This window comes from Parasteatoda tepidariorum, chromosome 6, assembly GCF_982258835.1.
Source record: "Parasteatoda tepidariorum strain Cologne lab strain chromosome 6, Ptep-v5.0, whole genome shotgun sequence".
NCBI lineage: Eukaryota > Metazoa > Arthropoda > Arachnida > Araneae > Theridiidae > Parasteatoda > Parasteatoda tepidariorum.
In genome coordinates this window covers 14,031,791-14,048,652 of record NC_141760.1, presented here as the reverse complement: position 1 = coordinate 14,048,652, position 16,862 = coordinate 14,031,791, and the positions used below count along the sequence as shown (strand labels likewise).

At 29.1% G+C, this 16,862-nt stretch overlaps 1 long non-coding RNA gene across 2 annotated transcripts; it reads right to left on the bottom strand.

Annotated features, from left to right (window-relative positions):
* Positions 1 to 2,161: 2,161 nt before the first annotated feature.
* LOC147807579 (uncharacterized) lies at positions 2,162 to 13,085 on the bottom strand. Of its 2 annotated transcripts, XR_015434880.1 has the most exons (4): positions 12,850 to 13,085; positions 6,653 to 6,797; positions 3,653 to 3,888; positions 2,162 to 3,416 (listed from the first exon to the last, which is right to left on the bottom strand). It is a non-coding gene; the product is annotated as an uncharacterized LOC147807579 (long non-coding RNA). The 2 variants fall into 2 exon arrangements; XR_015434879.1 differs by having other exon boundaries at positions 2,162 to 3,888.
* Positions 13,086 to 16,862: the final 3,777 nt, after the last annotated feature.

Below are 16,862 nucleotides of genomic sequence, written 5' to 3'. Positions count from 1 at the left end.
AAGTTTATTTAATCAAAACACTATACTTTGCATTAAATACCATTAAAAATAAAATTTCGCAGAACTTTAGGACAGAATATTGCACTATCCTTTTAATCGAATAACCCGCTCAATTGCATAGATTTGGCTGGAAGTGATGATATTCCTTTAAGCGGGGTTGACTGGTTAAGCCTTAGCCGTTGTTTCCTCAAAAATCTTAAAGATAACATCATTGATACTTTATAGCTCTATTTAATAACAATAAAAAAGTGTTATTGCTTGTACTTCATTTAGTTTTTTTTTTTTTTTTGCTATGTCATAATTTCAATCAGCAACAGTTAAGCAATTGACTGATTGTTGACACGTTCTCAGCAGATCACCGAAGTCGAGCATCACTGGCCGCTGTCAGCGTGCGGGTGAAAAACTACTTGGATCAATCTGTGAAGGGACCGAGGGTGTGAGGTATTGGTCCTCGTTAAAATGTTATACGTAAGTACTTGACTTCACGTGCATGTCGTCGGTATATCGAAGCGAAGGGAGCCTCGCCTCTGCAGAGTTCAAAATTGTGATAGCATGTCTTCAGATGATTGTCAGGAATGTTTTCCAGACCTTTACCAATAGCCCATTGAGCAGCCTTAGTGCGACGTAAACAACAACAACAATGAAAAAAAAATTTACGTGGTAGCACTAAGTCACCAAATTATCTCTAAAGTTACCTGAAATCACGCATTTAATTTGTCACGTCTGTCAAAATGTGTTTCGGTATAAGTAAATAATTTACACATTAAATAAATAAAAACAGCGGTAATTAAAATAAAATAAAAATTCTTTTGCAATGAAAGGTAAAATTAAATGGGAAAGAGGTACTAATTTGCTTAGGAAAAACGTAGAAAATTACTTCAGTTTTATTAACCGCTGTCCCTCTTTTCTTTTTCTCTGGCCTTTTAATTCCTAGTAAGAATATATATATTTTTTTGGTATTCTCTCTTTAAAAATAAAAAGTCAAACAGCTGATAAAAAATATTTGTTAGATTACGGAATTATATATTTTACTTAAAATATAAAATTCAAAATAATTAGTTTGGAAAAATCTTTTTTTGATTCATATTCAAAAATGTATTAATGATTTTGTAAATTAAAGAAGTTTCAATTATAAATAACTGTTTCGCTAAGATTTAAATAACTGCATATAAGTTAAATTGTTTGAAAGTGAGTCGCGTTTGAAATATTTGACTTTTTATGCAGAAAAAGACATGGTGTTACACGTTATATTTCATCTCACCAAATATTATTAAAATTCTAAATTTATTTCTCACTTATCCTGACATGAATAAATACAAAGAAATAATGAAAAAAAAATATATTTAATGAAAATTCTGAGTCAAAGTGTTAATGCTGACGCTCAGTTCATTTAAGTTATGTAATAGATGCATATTGAAATACTGAAAAGTAAGTCATTATGTTACAAAAAGCAACATTTATGGAGTTCAGGTACTTATTCGTTTAGATTAATCGTAAACAAGCGCCATACTATTATTGTCGCCAATGATGCTCAATTAATATAGGTAATTGCTTTTACATAAATTAAAAACATTAATTATTTACAAAAATTTCAAGTTAATGGTAAATTTCGATATTATGCCTAGTAATGCTGAATACAGTTAATCTTAATTTTAATGGGCTGAACTACAAAAAACAGGTTTTGCTATGTTTTTGCTTATTAATTTTGTCAGTATATACCGTTCAGCTTTGTCCACGATTTTATTGGGTTGTTCAGTACCGAGTTATTGTTTTTTAATTTTATTAATCCTGTTAGAAGAGTGGATATTCAGCTAGTTGAAAATAAAATAAAGTTGAATAACAGTTATAAAAATTAGTTTGTTAAAAATAAGTTAACTAACGCTTTTCGTTTCCCGAAACTCTGGTTTTTTTCTCAGGTCAAGAGAAAATTGTTGCTCTTGTTCAATACTTATCAATATTTTAGTCAAATGACTTCTAAACGTACTATTGGACGTATTTTCATAATTTTAATTAAATATAGTAGCATTAAATTCTAACTTGAGATTCATTTAAACTGAAATAGTTGCAGTGTTATAGTAGTAGCACCTTGGAGACATACGTACTATAAAATAGTATCTTTCTCTTGATATACATCTTCAAGAAAGAATACATAAATGAGATATATTTTCTTTTGAATATATTTATTTTTAGTGGTAAGAGTACAGCATATGTAAAAAGTATAAAAAAGGAAGAAAAAAAATTATTCAAGTTGGATCTGAGAATTTGAAGCACGTATATTTGTTTTTATTCTTACACAATAGACAGAGTACGGTAGCTAGCTTGACTCTATGAAGGTGCTTGCAGATGCAATCATATAAGGTCTATGGCCACTACTAGTGGCATCATCCTGAGAAAAAAAGCAGCTAAGTCTTTCTTTATAACTATTGCATAGCTGCCAACCTTAGGAATCAAAAATTAGGAACACTATATGCGACAAAATTATATGCACTAATTACGAGAGTAAGATAAAAATGTAGCTATTAAATCATAACATTAATAGACATATATTTAATTATGTAAATTAGTAAAACAAAACTATAAACGCTATCTTTTGTGGGAAACTTATAATATTAATATTTTATAATTAGGAATACTGGTATAATATATTAAAAACAAACATTACCTATTAATATATAATTATTTATTTCTAAATTATAAAACACAGGTAAATAATAATCTACATCATAAACAAATATTTCTGATGCAAGTGTTTAAATACTACAAAAAAAAAATTCCAAAAATAATAGTTTAGTGTAATAATCAGCAACAGACAGCTATTGGAAAAATATTTTCCAATAAAAAGCTACTAATTACTTTAGCACAATAATCACAGGATGCGTGCTTTTGGCGATCAGAAAAAAGGATTGGTTTAAAATAAAAAATTTTATGAAAATCCAGATTTTTTATAAAAATATCAGATTTTCAGATTGGATTTAAAGATTAGGAACAAATCCTAAAAAATTCTGAACAGTTGGCAGCTATGCTATTGTCTGCTTAGTCAGCTGTAAAATAAAAGCATTTTTCTAGATAAAAAAAATAGAAATCATGTTACCTTAAAATTCTACAGTGGATCAGAATCCAATCAAAGACTTCAGTTACATTAATAACTGACAACCGTGCCGGAAAATAAAGAGCTTAATTATCTTTATGAATTTTAAAAATATACAATTATATTTAATACATATAGCAAAATCAATGACTGAAATGTTATCTTGTTACGGTACAGAGATATTCTTCAAACTAAATGAGAATCTGCATAAACCATTGTAGAAAATCAAGTCCTGGTAAATATATCTCACAGAAAAGCTTTAAGCAGACAATGCTGTGAGACTATTCCCCGGGACAAACATGAATCATCAGTAGAATCCAGGCAAAAGCTACAAGTTGATTCAAGCTTCAAATTAATAATGTAATCAAGATACCTTTTTAAGATTTCAACCAATGGTTAAGTATATAGATAAAAGCACAACTCTTCAACTTGTGAATCTAACAAAGGATTGCATACATTAGTTTGAATCAATTTGAATTACAGAGTGAAAGAACATTTAGCACAGAAGTATACGTTTTAAGTTATAAGCACAGATTAACAGAAAAAAAAAATTAATTATTAAACCTGGCATATCCATCTTTTTCCATGCATATGGCATACTTGCGACACTTTCAGAGTGGTCTCACAACTCTTTTGGGTGGAAGCATCACTCAAACTCATACTCGGGGATTTGACACATCTGTCACTTTAAAATCAAGACATAAAAAAGGAGTGTAAATTATTGCAACGTTAGGTTTGTTGCTAGATTTTTTCTTTTAAATTCTTTTTGCAGATCCCCAATTTAGTCAGGTTACTTACATCTGAAAGAGAGGGGAAGTGTCTGATTAATATTATTTAATATTTCTATTGCAGCATTAATCAGGGTTTACACATAAAGACTAATGGCTTTAAGAACAAGACAATCACAGGACATTACATCACAGCATTTAATAGTTAGTCACAGGACAGATTTTTTTATAATTTCTTTACACAACATAAACGACCCCACAGCCAATTGTTCAGTTGGTGTGTGCACTGTTGAGTAACTGTTTACCCTAGAGACAGCCACGTAGGCTTCTTAAAGGCACGAGTCCATGATGGATCATGGAACGTGCATGTTGTGTTATCCCCACGCTGACCTTTATTGATGAGCTAGTACATGTTGATGTGTTTGTCTATTGTTCAGGTATGATTGCACTGCTCCCAGTTTTTTAGTATCTAATCATCTAAATTCTGTCGACATCACCAGTTCTTTAATGAATATTATTTTCTAAACCTTTTTCAAGAATAAAAAATAAAATCATAAATTAATTTTCTAAACTTATTAGTATCTAGATCAAACATTAAATTAGTTTTTATTTGGAATGCAATAAATGCCACTGATAAAAACAAAAGTAATAAATATTTTTGAAATAATCAAATTAAAAAAATATATATTATTAATTTTATTAATAAAAAGAGGAATATGCTAACTGGAAGGGCACTGTCTTTTTCTTAACCAGGGTTTGATTAAAGACAAATACTGATAAACATTAAAAGATCATTTAATTCATTCTGACTTTAATTATTTTATTAACACTGTAATAATTTATAAACAGTGCTGTACTAACAGTAAACAATCCATACTATAACAATACAGTTGGGGAAAAAAACTCTGGTAAATGCCACTGTTAATAATATACAATTCTCTGAAAAATCAAAACAAAAAACATTATAGTAATAGTACAGAAAGATACTAATTGAGACACCCGTATTAGCTTCTGTTGAGTCTACATCTCATTTAAGCTAACAAAGAATAGAATTAGATTAATCTCCGTGCAATCGGAAATTTTTTATAATCTCTTTTCGTGTTGAACAATATACCCATTGCTATTTTGAAATAGCAATGGGCATTATTCATTAGCGTTATTAGCATTATTCATTTAGTATATTTTACCAAAGGCGTTTAAAGTGGAAGAGAATTTATAATTCAGGGATAATGCTCTAAACAATCTTCTCTCTGTCCTTTAAGGGTAGAACCAGAATCATTGAGAGAGAGAACTAGTCATAAAATATTCTATTGCATCTAAACATTTTTCTGCAATGTGTAAAGTAGCACAGATAAGAATATTAGAAAAAAACACTCTCTACTGAATACATTCTGAATATTTTTCTTAACAGTATTATAGTACTAAATCTGTTCAAGTACTGTCAGGGATCCGTCCAGACATTTTGTGAAAGGTCCGTATTTGTAAAATTGAGAAAAAATTACTCGTAATTTGTGAATATAAAATAAACGTTAAGTCACATTCTTTCAACCAGGGTCCTGCTTTTGCGAATTTGTGCAAATAGGGTCTGTTATTGTAAAAAAAAGCTTTTTCAAGGAGTTCCCAACATTGTAAAATTATAATTAAAAAAATTAAAATTTAAAAAATAAACAGCAATTGCTGCTACTAAATTAGCGATGCAACATACAAATATTTGGTATTTTGCTTATACTGCTGAACGCAGAATATTCATTTCGGACGAATAAAGAAAGAAGCGTCTGCCGAAGACAAAATTTATTTCGTTTACATCTGACGTTCTCCCCCTTCCTCCTGGGTAGGGTTTATTCGATTAACAAAACAATAATGAAGATAAACGAATTTGTGAAGGGCCTGAGTAAAAGATAAATTATTTTGTGAAATGTCCGTTTTTATGAGAAGATATTTTGTGAATAGTTTGTTAACGGACCCAAATTTCTTCTAAACAGACTTCTGACCATGACTACTCTTTCTTATTTGTATGGGATGAGTTCTGGTTATCTGGCTAAATGTCAAGACAAGATTACAATATTTTCATATAATTAGTATATAAAGTTGTGTATAAATACACTTCCTTTTTTTAGAATTCTTCAAAGATGTTTGCCAGTTGAATATGGCCCTGGCAGTTTAAATGTATGTGATCTTAACCAATACATTCATCCACAGATAAAGCTGATTCACAGAACATTAGCCCAAGTAAAATTCACAAAGTTTTAATTACTTCATTGAATTGCTTTACAGTGACGTTTTCAATATCAACAAAATGTTGATGCATATGCTGATCTTTTAGCAAGAGAAATTTCTAAACTCTTCGTTCGAGAAAAACAACTCAGGAATATTTCTGTATTGTGATCCGCCGCGACAACTACAATTGCCAAGGTGTTCAACAGATTTTAAACTTGCAAATTTAATAACAAACAGATAAAAAAAAATACATGTAGATAGTTGCCCGGGGTGTTACGAGTTATACCTTCCGAGTTCTCTTCACTTTTTTTTAGACTGGCTGCCCAGAATTATTCTTCCACAGTTCACTAACAAAATCTCCCCAATAACCCCACAAATTTTATTAACCACAAAAGCCAGTTTTTTAAAGTTGGGCATTGTACCCAATTGCACATCATTAGTTGCTTTATTTTAAAAAAAAGCAAAATAAATTATTATTTTATAGCACAACCATAAATAATATTGAAAAATAAATAAATCAGTATCTGAATTAGAATAGTTACACAAGATACAAACAATGCCAACAAATGGTTTAGATACATAATCATTGAATATGTAAATAAATTACATTTTAACTTACCAACATGAATTAAGACAAAAACACTATCGTCCCTTCACAACTGCATACTTAATTTGTCCACACCGATTCCAGGGTGTGCAAACATCGATATCCCATTTTTATTCAGCATTTAAGTAATTAGCTAAATACTTCTCCAGGGAATCACCTAATAAAAAAAAATAACAAAGTATTTTATTAGTTTGTATTTTATGAAGAGAAAGAAGAAATATGAAAGGTTTGCTTTGCATTGTCCATTTATTCGTAAACTGTCAAAAATCTTAGGATAATGAAAAAAATACAATTATAGATATAGTTTGAGAAGTTAAATAATTGAAAAAATTCAATTTCATATTAATATCCAATAAAGATAACTTAAATTTAAGATAACTTGCTAATCAGAATTATCTTCTAATTTATTATAGTATTTGTATTATTTATTTTAAATAAAACAAATTATTGAGTACAAATTGATTTGCACATAAATGTGATACACCTACAGAATAAAATTTTTTTTTTGAAAGTATGCATGCTCATAATTTATTCAATAGTTAAGACAACCTAAAAGAATAATAATGAATGCAGTAACTGTGAATGAAAATGATAAATATTATCTAATTTTGTTCCATTTCTCTCAGAATTTTTTTTTAGATTAGTTTACAATAAAATTGAAACAAATTATTTTAGACATGATCAAAAACTCTTTACTATTTTTAAGAAAATTCAATATTAAACTTCCTATATAAAATAAATTTTAATTAGCAATATATTTCCTAGAAAAGAAAGATACCTCTGTATTATGTCACTAAAATAAACATAAATCAAGTAATTTAACTAAATGAAATTTCATTACTAAGCTGCTTCACACATTTTCGACAGATCAAACAAAGGATTTCTAAGGAAGCAGAGAAAAACTTTAATAAATGAATTTGTTTTATAACGATTTTTTAAAATACATAAATTTTACAAACTATTTACTTCAAAATCAAAAGCGTGGTATTCACAGATATTTAAAAGAATTCATTAATCTTTTTTAAATTTCATGTAATTTTTTTAATATACTGCTATGAAACGTACAGTCCGCAAAAAAAAAAACGAATCACCCTGAATAACTTTCGTTCTAATGATCGGATTTTCACGAACTAAGTGTCAATCTTAATGGTTCCTGGGGGTGACCTCAAATATGCTAATTAATTAGTGCTAACTATTAATTAAGTTACGAAATCAGACACAAAAACGTACTTTCTCTGAATAAACATATATTTTTTTTTACATATTTGGAATCTAGACACTTGAATTAGGGGGGGTAGACAAAATTTTAAAAAAATTGGGTGGTAAATTGGGCCGCAATAAATGTTTATATATTTGGCGATAGTCCAGAAAACCGCCAAAAAAAGTCGCCTGCGCAAATGAATATTTTAAGATAACCCATTGACTAATTCAAAAGAGGAATGCGTAATTTTACTAGGTTGCTAGGCAACCACGCTCTGACTGTAGAAAAAATTGAAATAATGTTTGTGATTGCTGGGAGAGCTTTAATTAATTGTTAATAGTAAATATCTCGAAGTTTCTAGGCAATAGACAATTTTTAAGCTGATTTCTGTCCAAAAAGCAAAAAAAAATATTTTAATCCCCTTTGAAAAGAAAATTTGTATCGATTTATAAATTATTTATGATTTTCTAAGTTTTTAGAATTTAAATACATGAACTTTTTACCGATATTATATAGATTATGCTGTTTTTGCTATATTTATTCGAGGATACTTGAAAAATAAAATGTAGATTGTATAGTAATTTTAATACACATTTACAAGGTTTTCTATAATTTACGATATTTCTTTTTTTCTATAACTCAAGGAATTGCTGAATGTTTAGTGCCATTTTAAAAACATTGAAATATGTTATGTTTAAGAATAAGATATTGAAATAATATGTTGCACATTGTATGATTCATTGTTTAAAAAATCGCTTCATTCTGCTAGATATTTAGGTTACATGGTTTTCTTTGGATAAAAATGATTAGCAAATAGCATCCTTATGTTTCGATACATTCTGAAACTTACGTTCGCAAATTCACCATAAAATGTCGCACAGCATATTCTTCAATTACGATACGCTACATTTACCACCAAATACTGCTACTATGATTAATTTGTTTTCTTATATATATCTGATACTTTCTTTTTAAACAGAGCTCGTAAGATCTTTAAGATACTGAAATGGGGGCACAAAAACTTAAAATATTTAATTTCATTAACTCAAAATATCTGGTCTCAAAATTTTAACTTTTAAGTTAAATATAACTTTTACAATATTGATGCTCTTACATTTTTAAAGACCACATAAATTCTGTTAAAATATTAAAATACATATGTTTACTTTAACGAGTGTAAAATCCTTATCAAAATAATGATCAAGACCAAAATGTAAAACTGTATAATTGACGATAAAAACTCAACTGGCTTCAAAACATATAAAGAGGGAAGCAAAAGTCAACATGTTTCGAGCGTTCAAATATAATCGCCCATTCTCAAGACTTGTCAGGCTTGAATAACTTGTGACTTTTATTATTGAACGCTCAAAACATGCCTATTTTTATTATCATCCATTATTTTTTTAATGCAATGACGTTATTATATTTTCGATTCCGTTTCTTGGGATTATCCATTTAGTTACACAACATATTAAATTATTTCACTCTATATTAAAATAAATTTCACATAAGCTATAGGCACAGGTTCTTAGATTAAAAAAATAATAATTTACTACTTTGTAAAAAAAATCAATGCAGCAATTTTTTTTTTTTTTTTTTTTTTTTTTTGCTACAAGCCTTAACATTTTAATTTAAGGACATCAAAAAATTCCGTTTAAAGTTGAAATTTATCTTTATATTTTTTATTATCTTCATAAATGTAGTGATTACTTATTACATCATACCTCAGACACCTTAATAAACTATGTTTACTGACTAAATATAATAATAAAAGCTTGAATGAAAAATTTCTTTACAGGCTTTTGTGCCAATAATTAGCCAAATTTTTATCTTATTGCGGTCTTTAATATCCAGACGGGAACTGGTAGGAAAAATCCATTTAAAGACAATCATCCAGGTAAAGGGTTTTTAAGGCGACATCCACCGATGACTCAGTGCAATGCGAAGATAATTTCAAAAAGCAAAACTTCCCTTGGAGAATAATATTCGAAATACTGATTTCAAGAACTTTAGAAGAATCTTTAGGAGGGAAGTAGCCTTTTAGAAAGTGATTGCATTTACAATGCGGACGAAGTAAGAGTTGAATACTGCCCTTAAACGGGAAAAATTTTTGACCCTAAAAATTATAAGGATTTATATTCTAAAGTACCCAGGAAAGAAAAAGTACCTCCCTTGGTAGTTTTTCCTTACTGAAGAATTCTTTGAGATATTACAGAATCAGTCCCTGCTATATATTTCATTGGAAAAAGCGATTCATGAAATTAAGCGATGATCGCAGCAACATTTTACAAATATATTGTAAATGTTTCTACCCATGGCTAATTAAAAATGCTATCAAATTCCCTATTTTGCTTGTTCTGGATAGGTATAAATCTCATATCAATTTGAAACTGAGCAAGTTTTGTTCATCAAAACAAATTTTCGGGTTTAGTTTTCTACCTAATTCATTGAAATCTCCCGTTAGATCTTGAAAACAAAAGAATTGTAAAACAATATGTCGAGAAAATTTTTACATCCATTTTTAAATAAGATTTTGAGGCATCAACTGATGAAGTTAAAATGCTTTTATGAAATGTGATATTTTTCCATTCGATGTAGAAAACGTTGACTTTAACAAATGCATGCAAAACAGACACCAAGAGTTAATGAGCGAGACAGCTTATCAACAAAACACATGCTTCGAGAGTAACGATGCACTATTTCTTCAAAAGCTTGAGATGGAAATCTCACAAGTTATGTTGCAAATTTTTACGTTTTTTAAGTTATGTTGCAACACTGACAGAAAAGTTTAATCTCCCAAATATCCAATAGCCTGTGCTTTTCTCAATATTGAAGAATTTATTTCTAAAAGAACATTTGGTTAAAAAATTTTTGGCACTGAAGCTGAGATAACTAACATTGATAATGAAAGTATCTTGAAAACTGATTTTGAGATGAGTCCTCTTGAGGCATTGTTAAATGCAAAAACAATCGGTTCCATAAGTAAATGGTAAGTACTGCTGAGGACCCACTAGATATAAGTCAATGAGAGATGGATTTTACTCAAACTTCGAAACTCCTTTTTCTCTTTTATTATTCAGTGAGGAATTCTGGAAATGGTACTGGAAAATCAAAAGAAATTTCGAAGATACATTTACATTGGCCAAAAATTTGGAAAAAAGAGGAAGGTTAAATCAAAAGAAAAAGAAATAAATTACTTTTTAGCATTAACTTCAGAAAAAGAACGAAAATTTAAAGAGATTGAAAGAGCTGAAAAAAAGTTAAAGCAGAAAGTATGACGAAGAGAAAAAAAAATACTTAAGATAAAAAAGAAGTTCAAAAAATATGGGTAAAAGAGTAAACAAAAAAGTGATCTAATTATAATAATAATAAAAGCTTCATCGGATTACACAATAATAAACATTCATAATTTAGAATTGACTATTAAACTGTGAGGGAAAAAATTTAAAAAAAAATTTTTAAATTATGTATTCAAACATATTTTACTTTCCATTCCATGACTGAAAAAAATTAACATTTTCCACGTTAACTGTGGTTATATGTTGCAATTCCAAGAAAAATCTTGATTTTAGACATTTGTGTGGCCTATGGATTCCTAACGAGCATCAAACATTCTCAAAATTAAGTATTCATTCACTCGAAAATTTAGTGTTTATTCACTGGTAAGAACTGTTCCTTCACTTGGTTATCTTACAACTTATTATTTAAACCACCAAAAGCTTAAAACAATATTATGTGAGTTATCTATTTTTTTTTTTTACATAATTTGCATTTAATAACAAATTTAGAAATTTGTATGATTTTTTTTTAAAGGCAAGCTAAGCTTAAGTGTCCCTTCATTGGTTAGTTTACCCTATAAGATGTTGAGAAATTTGCGATGTTGTGAGAGATGCTAAAAATGTTGACTACGTATTTTTATTAATATTTATGAAATATATATTCAAGAAATTGATAAATATATTACTCCAAATCTATTCATACGTATGTATATTATTGAAATTGTATCAGTTATTGAAAAACAAAATCAAAAAATAAAAAATAATCACATTAAATTAGCACAATCTGGTGTATAATCATATTCTATCAGAAGCACGCTTTTATAAAACTAGACATTCGTTGAATAAAGCGTCTTTTATTCAAATTTCTTTACTAAATAGAAAAATAAAATATTAAACGACTAAAAAAGAAATAACCTATTTTATAGTTTGAAAGAAATAAAAATAAAAAGATTAGCAAACGATTATTAGTGAAAAAAATATGAATGAAATTTTACGCTGTGCGCGCGAAGTCAAGTTCCTCGCAAGTTTATCACATTTTAATATTAATCGCCCCATTTAATTATTTCTTTACTGTCGCCAAATTATTTTTTCAAAAATAATTAGTTTTAATTTTTCTCAGCTTCTAATAAATAAAAACGGTTGAAACTTTAGATTTTTCAATTGAAAAGCATGTAGATTAATATGGTATAAAAAAATTCATACCTTATAATTCAAAATTTTTTCATCCTTAATTTTATTAAATAATAAAAAATAATTAATAATTATTAAAAATTATTTTTTTCATGAAATTAACTTTGGGTAATCGAGTTTTATGAGTGGGTGCAATTTTCTTTGAATTGCTTTAATAGTTTTAAAAATATGACTAAAAACGTAAAAAGTGAAATTAACATTAAGGGGTACGAACTTTGGATCGCTCTCCTGACCAAACTATGGGGACCATATTTCCCAGATTGCGGCTACCCCCTATATTTTGAAGGTTAGTAATCCAAATATGTAAAAAAAAATATATGTTTATTCAGAGAAAGTACGTTTTTGTGTCTGATTTCGTAACTTAATTAATAGTTAGCACTAATTAATTAGCATATTTGAGGTCACCCCCGGGAACCATTAAGATTGACACTTAGTTCGTGAAAATCCGATCATTAGAACGAAAGTTATTCAGGGTGATTCGTTTTTTTTTTTTGCGGACTGTACACTAATATTATAAATCTTTAATTAATAAGAATTACCTGTAACTAAAACTTTCATGATGATAAAATATGAAATCCCGCGCAGTCAAATACAGAAAATGGCTTCCTCTAACAATAGCTTTTGTTTAAACAACGCCAATTGCTTTGGCGAAAAAGTTTGTAGGGTCAATCAATATAGGGTTATAAGAAGATTGATGGATAAAAGCTAGCGTCAAGCTCACTCCGCCCAGTTACCAATTCCTAAATTGACCAAATATCTGTTATCAAACGGTCCTCGTTAAGCTGTTCTACCGTAAAGTGCTCGACTTCGCGTGTAGGTCGTAGGGCTACCGAAGAGGGGGTGCCATCCCCTCTGCGGAGGATCAAAATTGTGATGCCATGTCTTCGGATCATCCTCAGGGATATTTCGCAGACCGTCGCCAATAGCCCATTGTGCAGCTCTAGTGCGACGAAAATGAACAACAACAGCAACAAACGGATAATTTTGTTTTCAATAAAAGAAATAAATTAGATGATTTCTGAGCTCAAATCCCTTATGAAAAAATCGAGGTATAAACGAGGTATATTTTAAAGGTATAAAGGAGGTTGTTGTTTAAATACGTCGTAAAGGTTGAAAAGGGTGCAAATGAATGCATCAAAATCAACCTAAAATATACCTTAAATATACCTCCAGAGGTATATATGTTTCAGCCTGAAGTATATTTTTTTACACTTGTGGAAGTATTTATTCAACAACCTAAGGTGTGTCATTTTACACTTCAGGTTATTATAAATCAACCTCAGGTGTATTTTGTTCGACTTCAGGTAATTATTTTTCAACCTCAGGTATCTAATTTTATGCTTGTAGAGGTAGATATTTTTCAACCTATGGTGTGTCATTTTACACTTCAGCTTATTATAAATCTACCTCGGGTGTATTTTGTTCGACATCAGGTAATTGTTTTTCAACTTCAGGTATATAATTTTATGCTTGTAGAGGTATATATTTATCAACCTGTGGTGTGTCGTTTTACACTTCTGGTTGTTATAAATCAACTTCAAATGTATTTTGTTCTACCTCAGGTAATTATTCTTCAACCTCAGGTATATAATTTTATGCTTGTAGAGGTATATATTTTTCAACCTAAGGTGGGCCATTTTACACTTCTGGTTGTTATAAATCAACCTGAAGTGTATTTTCAACAATTGGAAAGGTTATTTTTAATTTTCGCCATGTGTTCCATGTTCTACCTTAAGTTATTATTTCGTAACCTCAAGTATATATTTTTGTATTTTTAGAAGTATTAATTTCTCAACCAAAGACGTTTTTTTTAGCACTTACGAAGGTGAGGTGTTATACGGACCACCTAGTTTATTAATTTTTAGACTCACTGTATAAAAAATATAATATATATATAAAGATATTATATATATTATATGAAGAATAATGTACATTACATTTTTTTTCACTAGTAGAGATCATTTATCAACCTGAAATTTTTAATATTAAACCTTCGGCAGTAATTGCTTCTTTTGCTAAGCTATAAAAGAAAGTTTCAAATGCATAATTCTTCTATAATTTTAATAGATTGATTTAAATCATCTTAAAATAACACTTATCCAAATTCTACAGTTAGTAAAAATTATTTATGGGAGCTCATACTCGTATTTTTAGAAGATAGTTGTCTAAGGTGCTTGAATTTTTAAAGCTATAAAACTACAAATTTAAATAATTAGTCAGCTGAAATTCAAAGTACTTTTATTTAAAACTAAAATTTCACTTTTTTTACAAACCAACAAAATTATTTTAAATACTGTTTCCGTCTACATGTTGAAACTTGTAATTATTGGAACCTAAAAGGAAAAAAAAATATAAATTAGTAAGAAAGTCATATTTACAATAATAGTGGCAGGTCTTAAAATATTAGAAAGTATTTTTTTTATCATTTAAATTAACTGGATGAAATTAATTTTCCTTTTCAGATAAATATCTTCTGCCATTTCTATTCAATCCTCGTAGCTAAAAAGCATAACATGCATCACAGCTACAAAATAAAATACACTGAGGACAGTATTACCATTAACAACATTTACAGAAATTCAAATATACAGGGTGTTTATAAAGTCTCGGACCCATTTTGATGGTTAATAACTCATAAAATAATAAAGATAGATTAAAATTAATAACATAAATGGTTAGATAGACTCAAAAACTTTCATGAACCTTGTCAATGAACTTCCAAGTGTGCCCCCTTCGTCGCACGGAGATTATTAAGTCGATAGTCAATTTCACGCCAGGTAGCGGCAAGCATGTCGGCATCCACAGAGGCTATTGCGGTTGTAATTCTGGCTTTTAGGCCATCAATGTTCGACACGATCCTCCTGTAAACTTTGTCCTTTATAAAACCCCAAAGAAAAAAGACCAGCGGCGTTATATCAGGTGATCTGGGTGGCCAAGGAATTGGACCTCCTCGCCCAATCCATCTTCCTGTAAAATGGTCATTCAAAGAACTACGAACGATGATACCCCAATGAGGTGGTGCACCATCTTGTTGCAAAAAGACATGTGGCTGAAGCTCTTCTAGTTGTGGAAATACGAAGTTTTCCAACATGTCTAAGTATACGACTGATGAGATTGTCTTTTCTGTAAAAAAGAAAGCTACCTCTCGTGAAATTGACTATCGACTTGATATTCTCCGTGCGACGAAGGGGGCACACGTGGAAGTTCATTGACAAGGGTCATGAAACTTTTTGAGTCTATCTAACCATTAATGTTATTAATTTTAATCTATCTTTATTATTTTATGAGTTATTAAACATCAAAATGGGTCCGGGACTTTATAAACACCCTGTATAATTCCAATCTTATTATGCAATTTTAACACTTTGTATTTTTCTATACATCTGTAACATTATGGTACTTGTAAGTTTAATAATTAGATTTCCTTCCCTTTCTTTTTTAAAAATCTTTAAACTCAATAAACCTAGTCTATATTTTTCAACTTTTAGTCTGACTTCATGAAACTAGCAGCTTTTTTTTTAATTTTTGACGCTGATTCTGAAAAGGACTTATGTTATTGTCAATCACATCAGAGTTTCTTAAAAAATAGTAATTTTAATAATTTTTAATCAATGTAATCAAGAATCTACAATCGTTTAATAAATTAAAATTTTAAAGTTATGTACCAATTTTTATTCTTTTTTTACACTCAATCGAATAGAACAAATTACAAGCTGATAAGGAGCATTTATTTTAAAGTTGTGAGTAATTTTATGTGAGGAAAATGTCTAAGAGAGAATGATTTGAAATAATACTTTTAAAATAAGTTGAGTATAATATCTGATATATAACTTACAATACCGAGCAGAATAAAACTAATAGTTAGTTGTTACAAACACTTGTTTAAATATAAATACACATCCCTTAGGATGAAACTCTAAATAATGCATATTACTTTCAACAATAAATGTTTTTATTTGCAATTGATTTTATTCAATTCAGGATTAAAATTGCATACTATACTGACCTATTTCTAAAATATTTAAGATTTCCGAAATTCGCACATTTTTGAAGTAAGGATGAAACTCTAAATAGTTCATATTACTTTCAACAATAAATGTTTTTATTTGCAATTGATTTTATTCAATTCAGGATTAAAACTGCATACTATACTGACTTATTTCTAAAATATTTAAGACTTCCGAAATTCGCACATTTTTGAAGTAGTGAACCATAAACAGCTGCATGAAAAAGCTCATAACCTTATTATTAGTATTAGTATAATACTAGTATATGAATTAGTATTAGTATAATTTTAAATTCTATTTGTAAATTGTTTTTGAACTCTCTTTCGGGGCGGGAGGATGTGGCAACTCAAGCCACGAATAAGGTTAAATCCCCACAAAAGGGATTTCTACTAGGCGTCTTCCCTAACCGAGGGAGAATTCAATCAGAATGAAACTTGTACTGGCGAGATAAACATCTCGTGGAATCGGAAAAATCCGATTTGAATATATAATGCATAATCAGGAAAATTATATGTTTATTTGTGTTTATGTTTAGTGTTCCTATT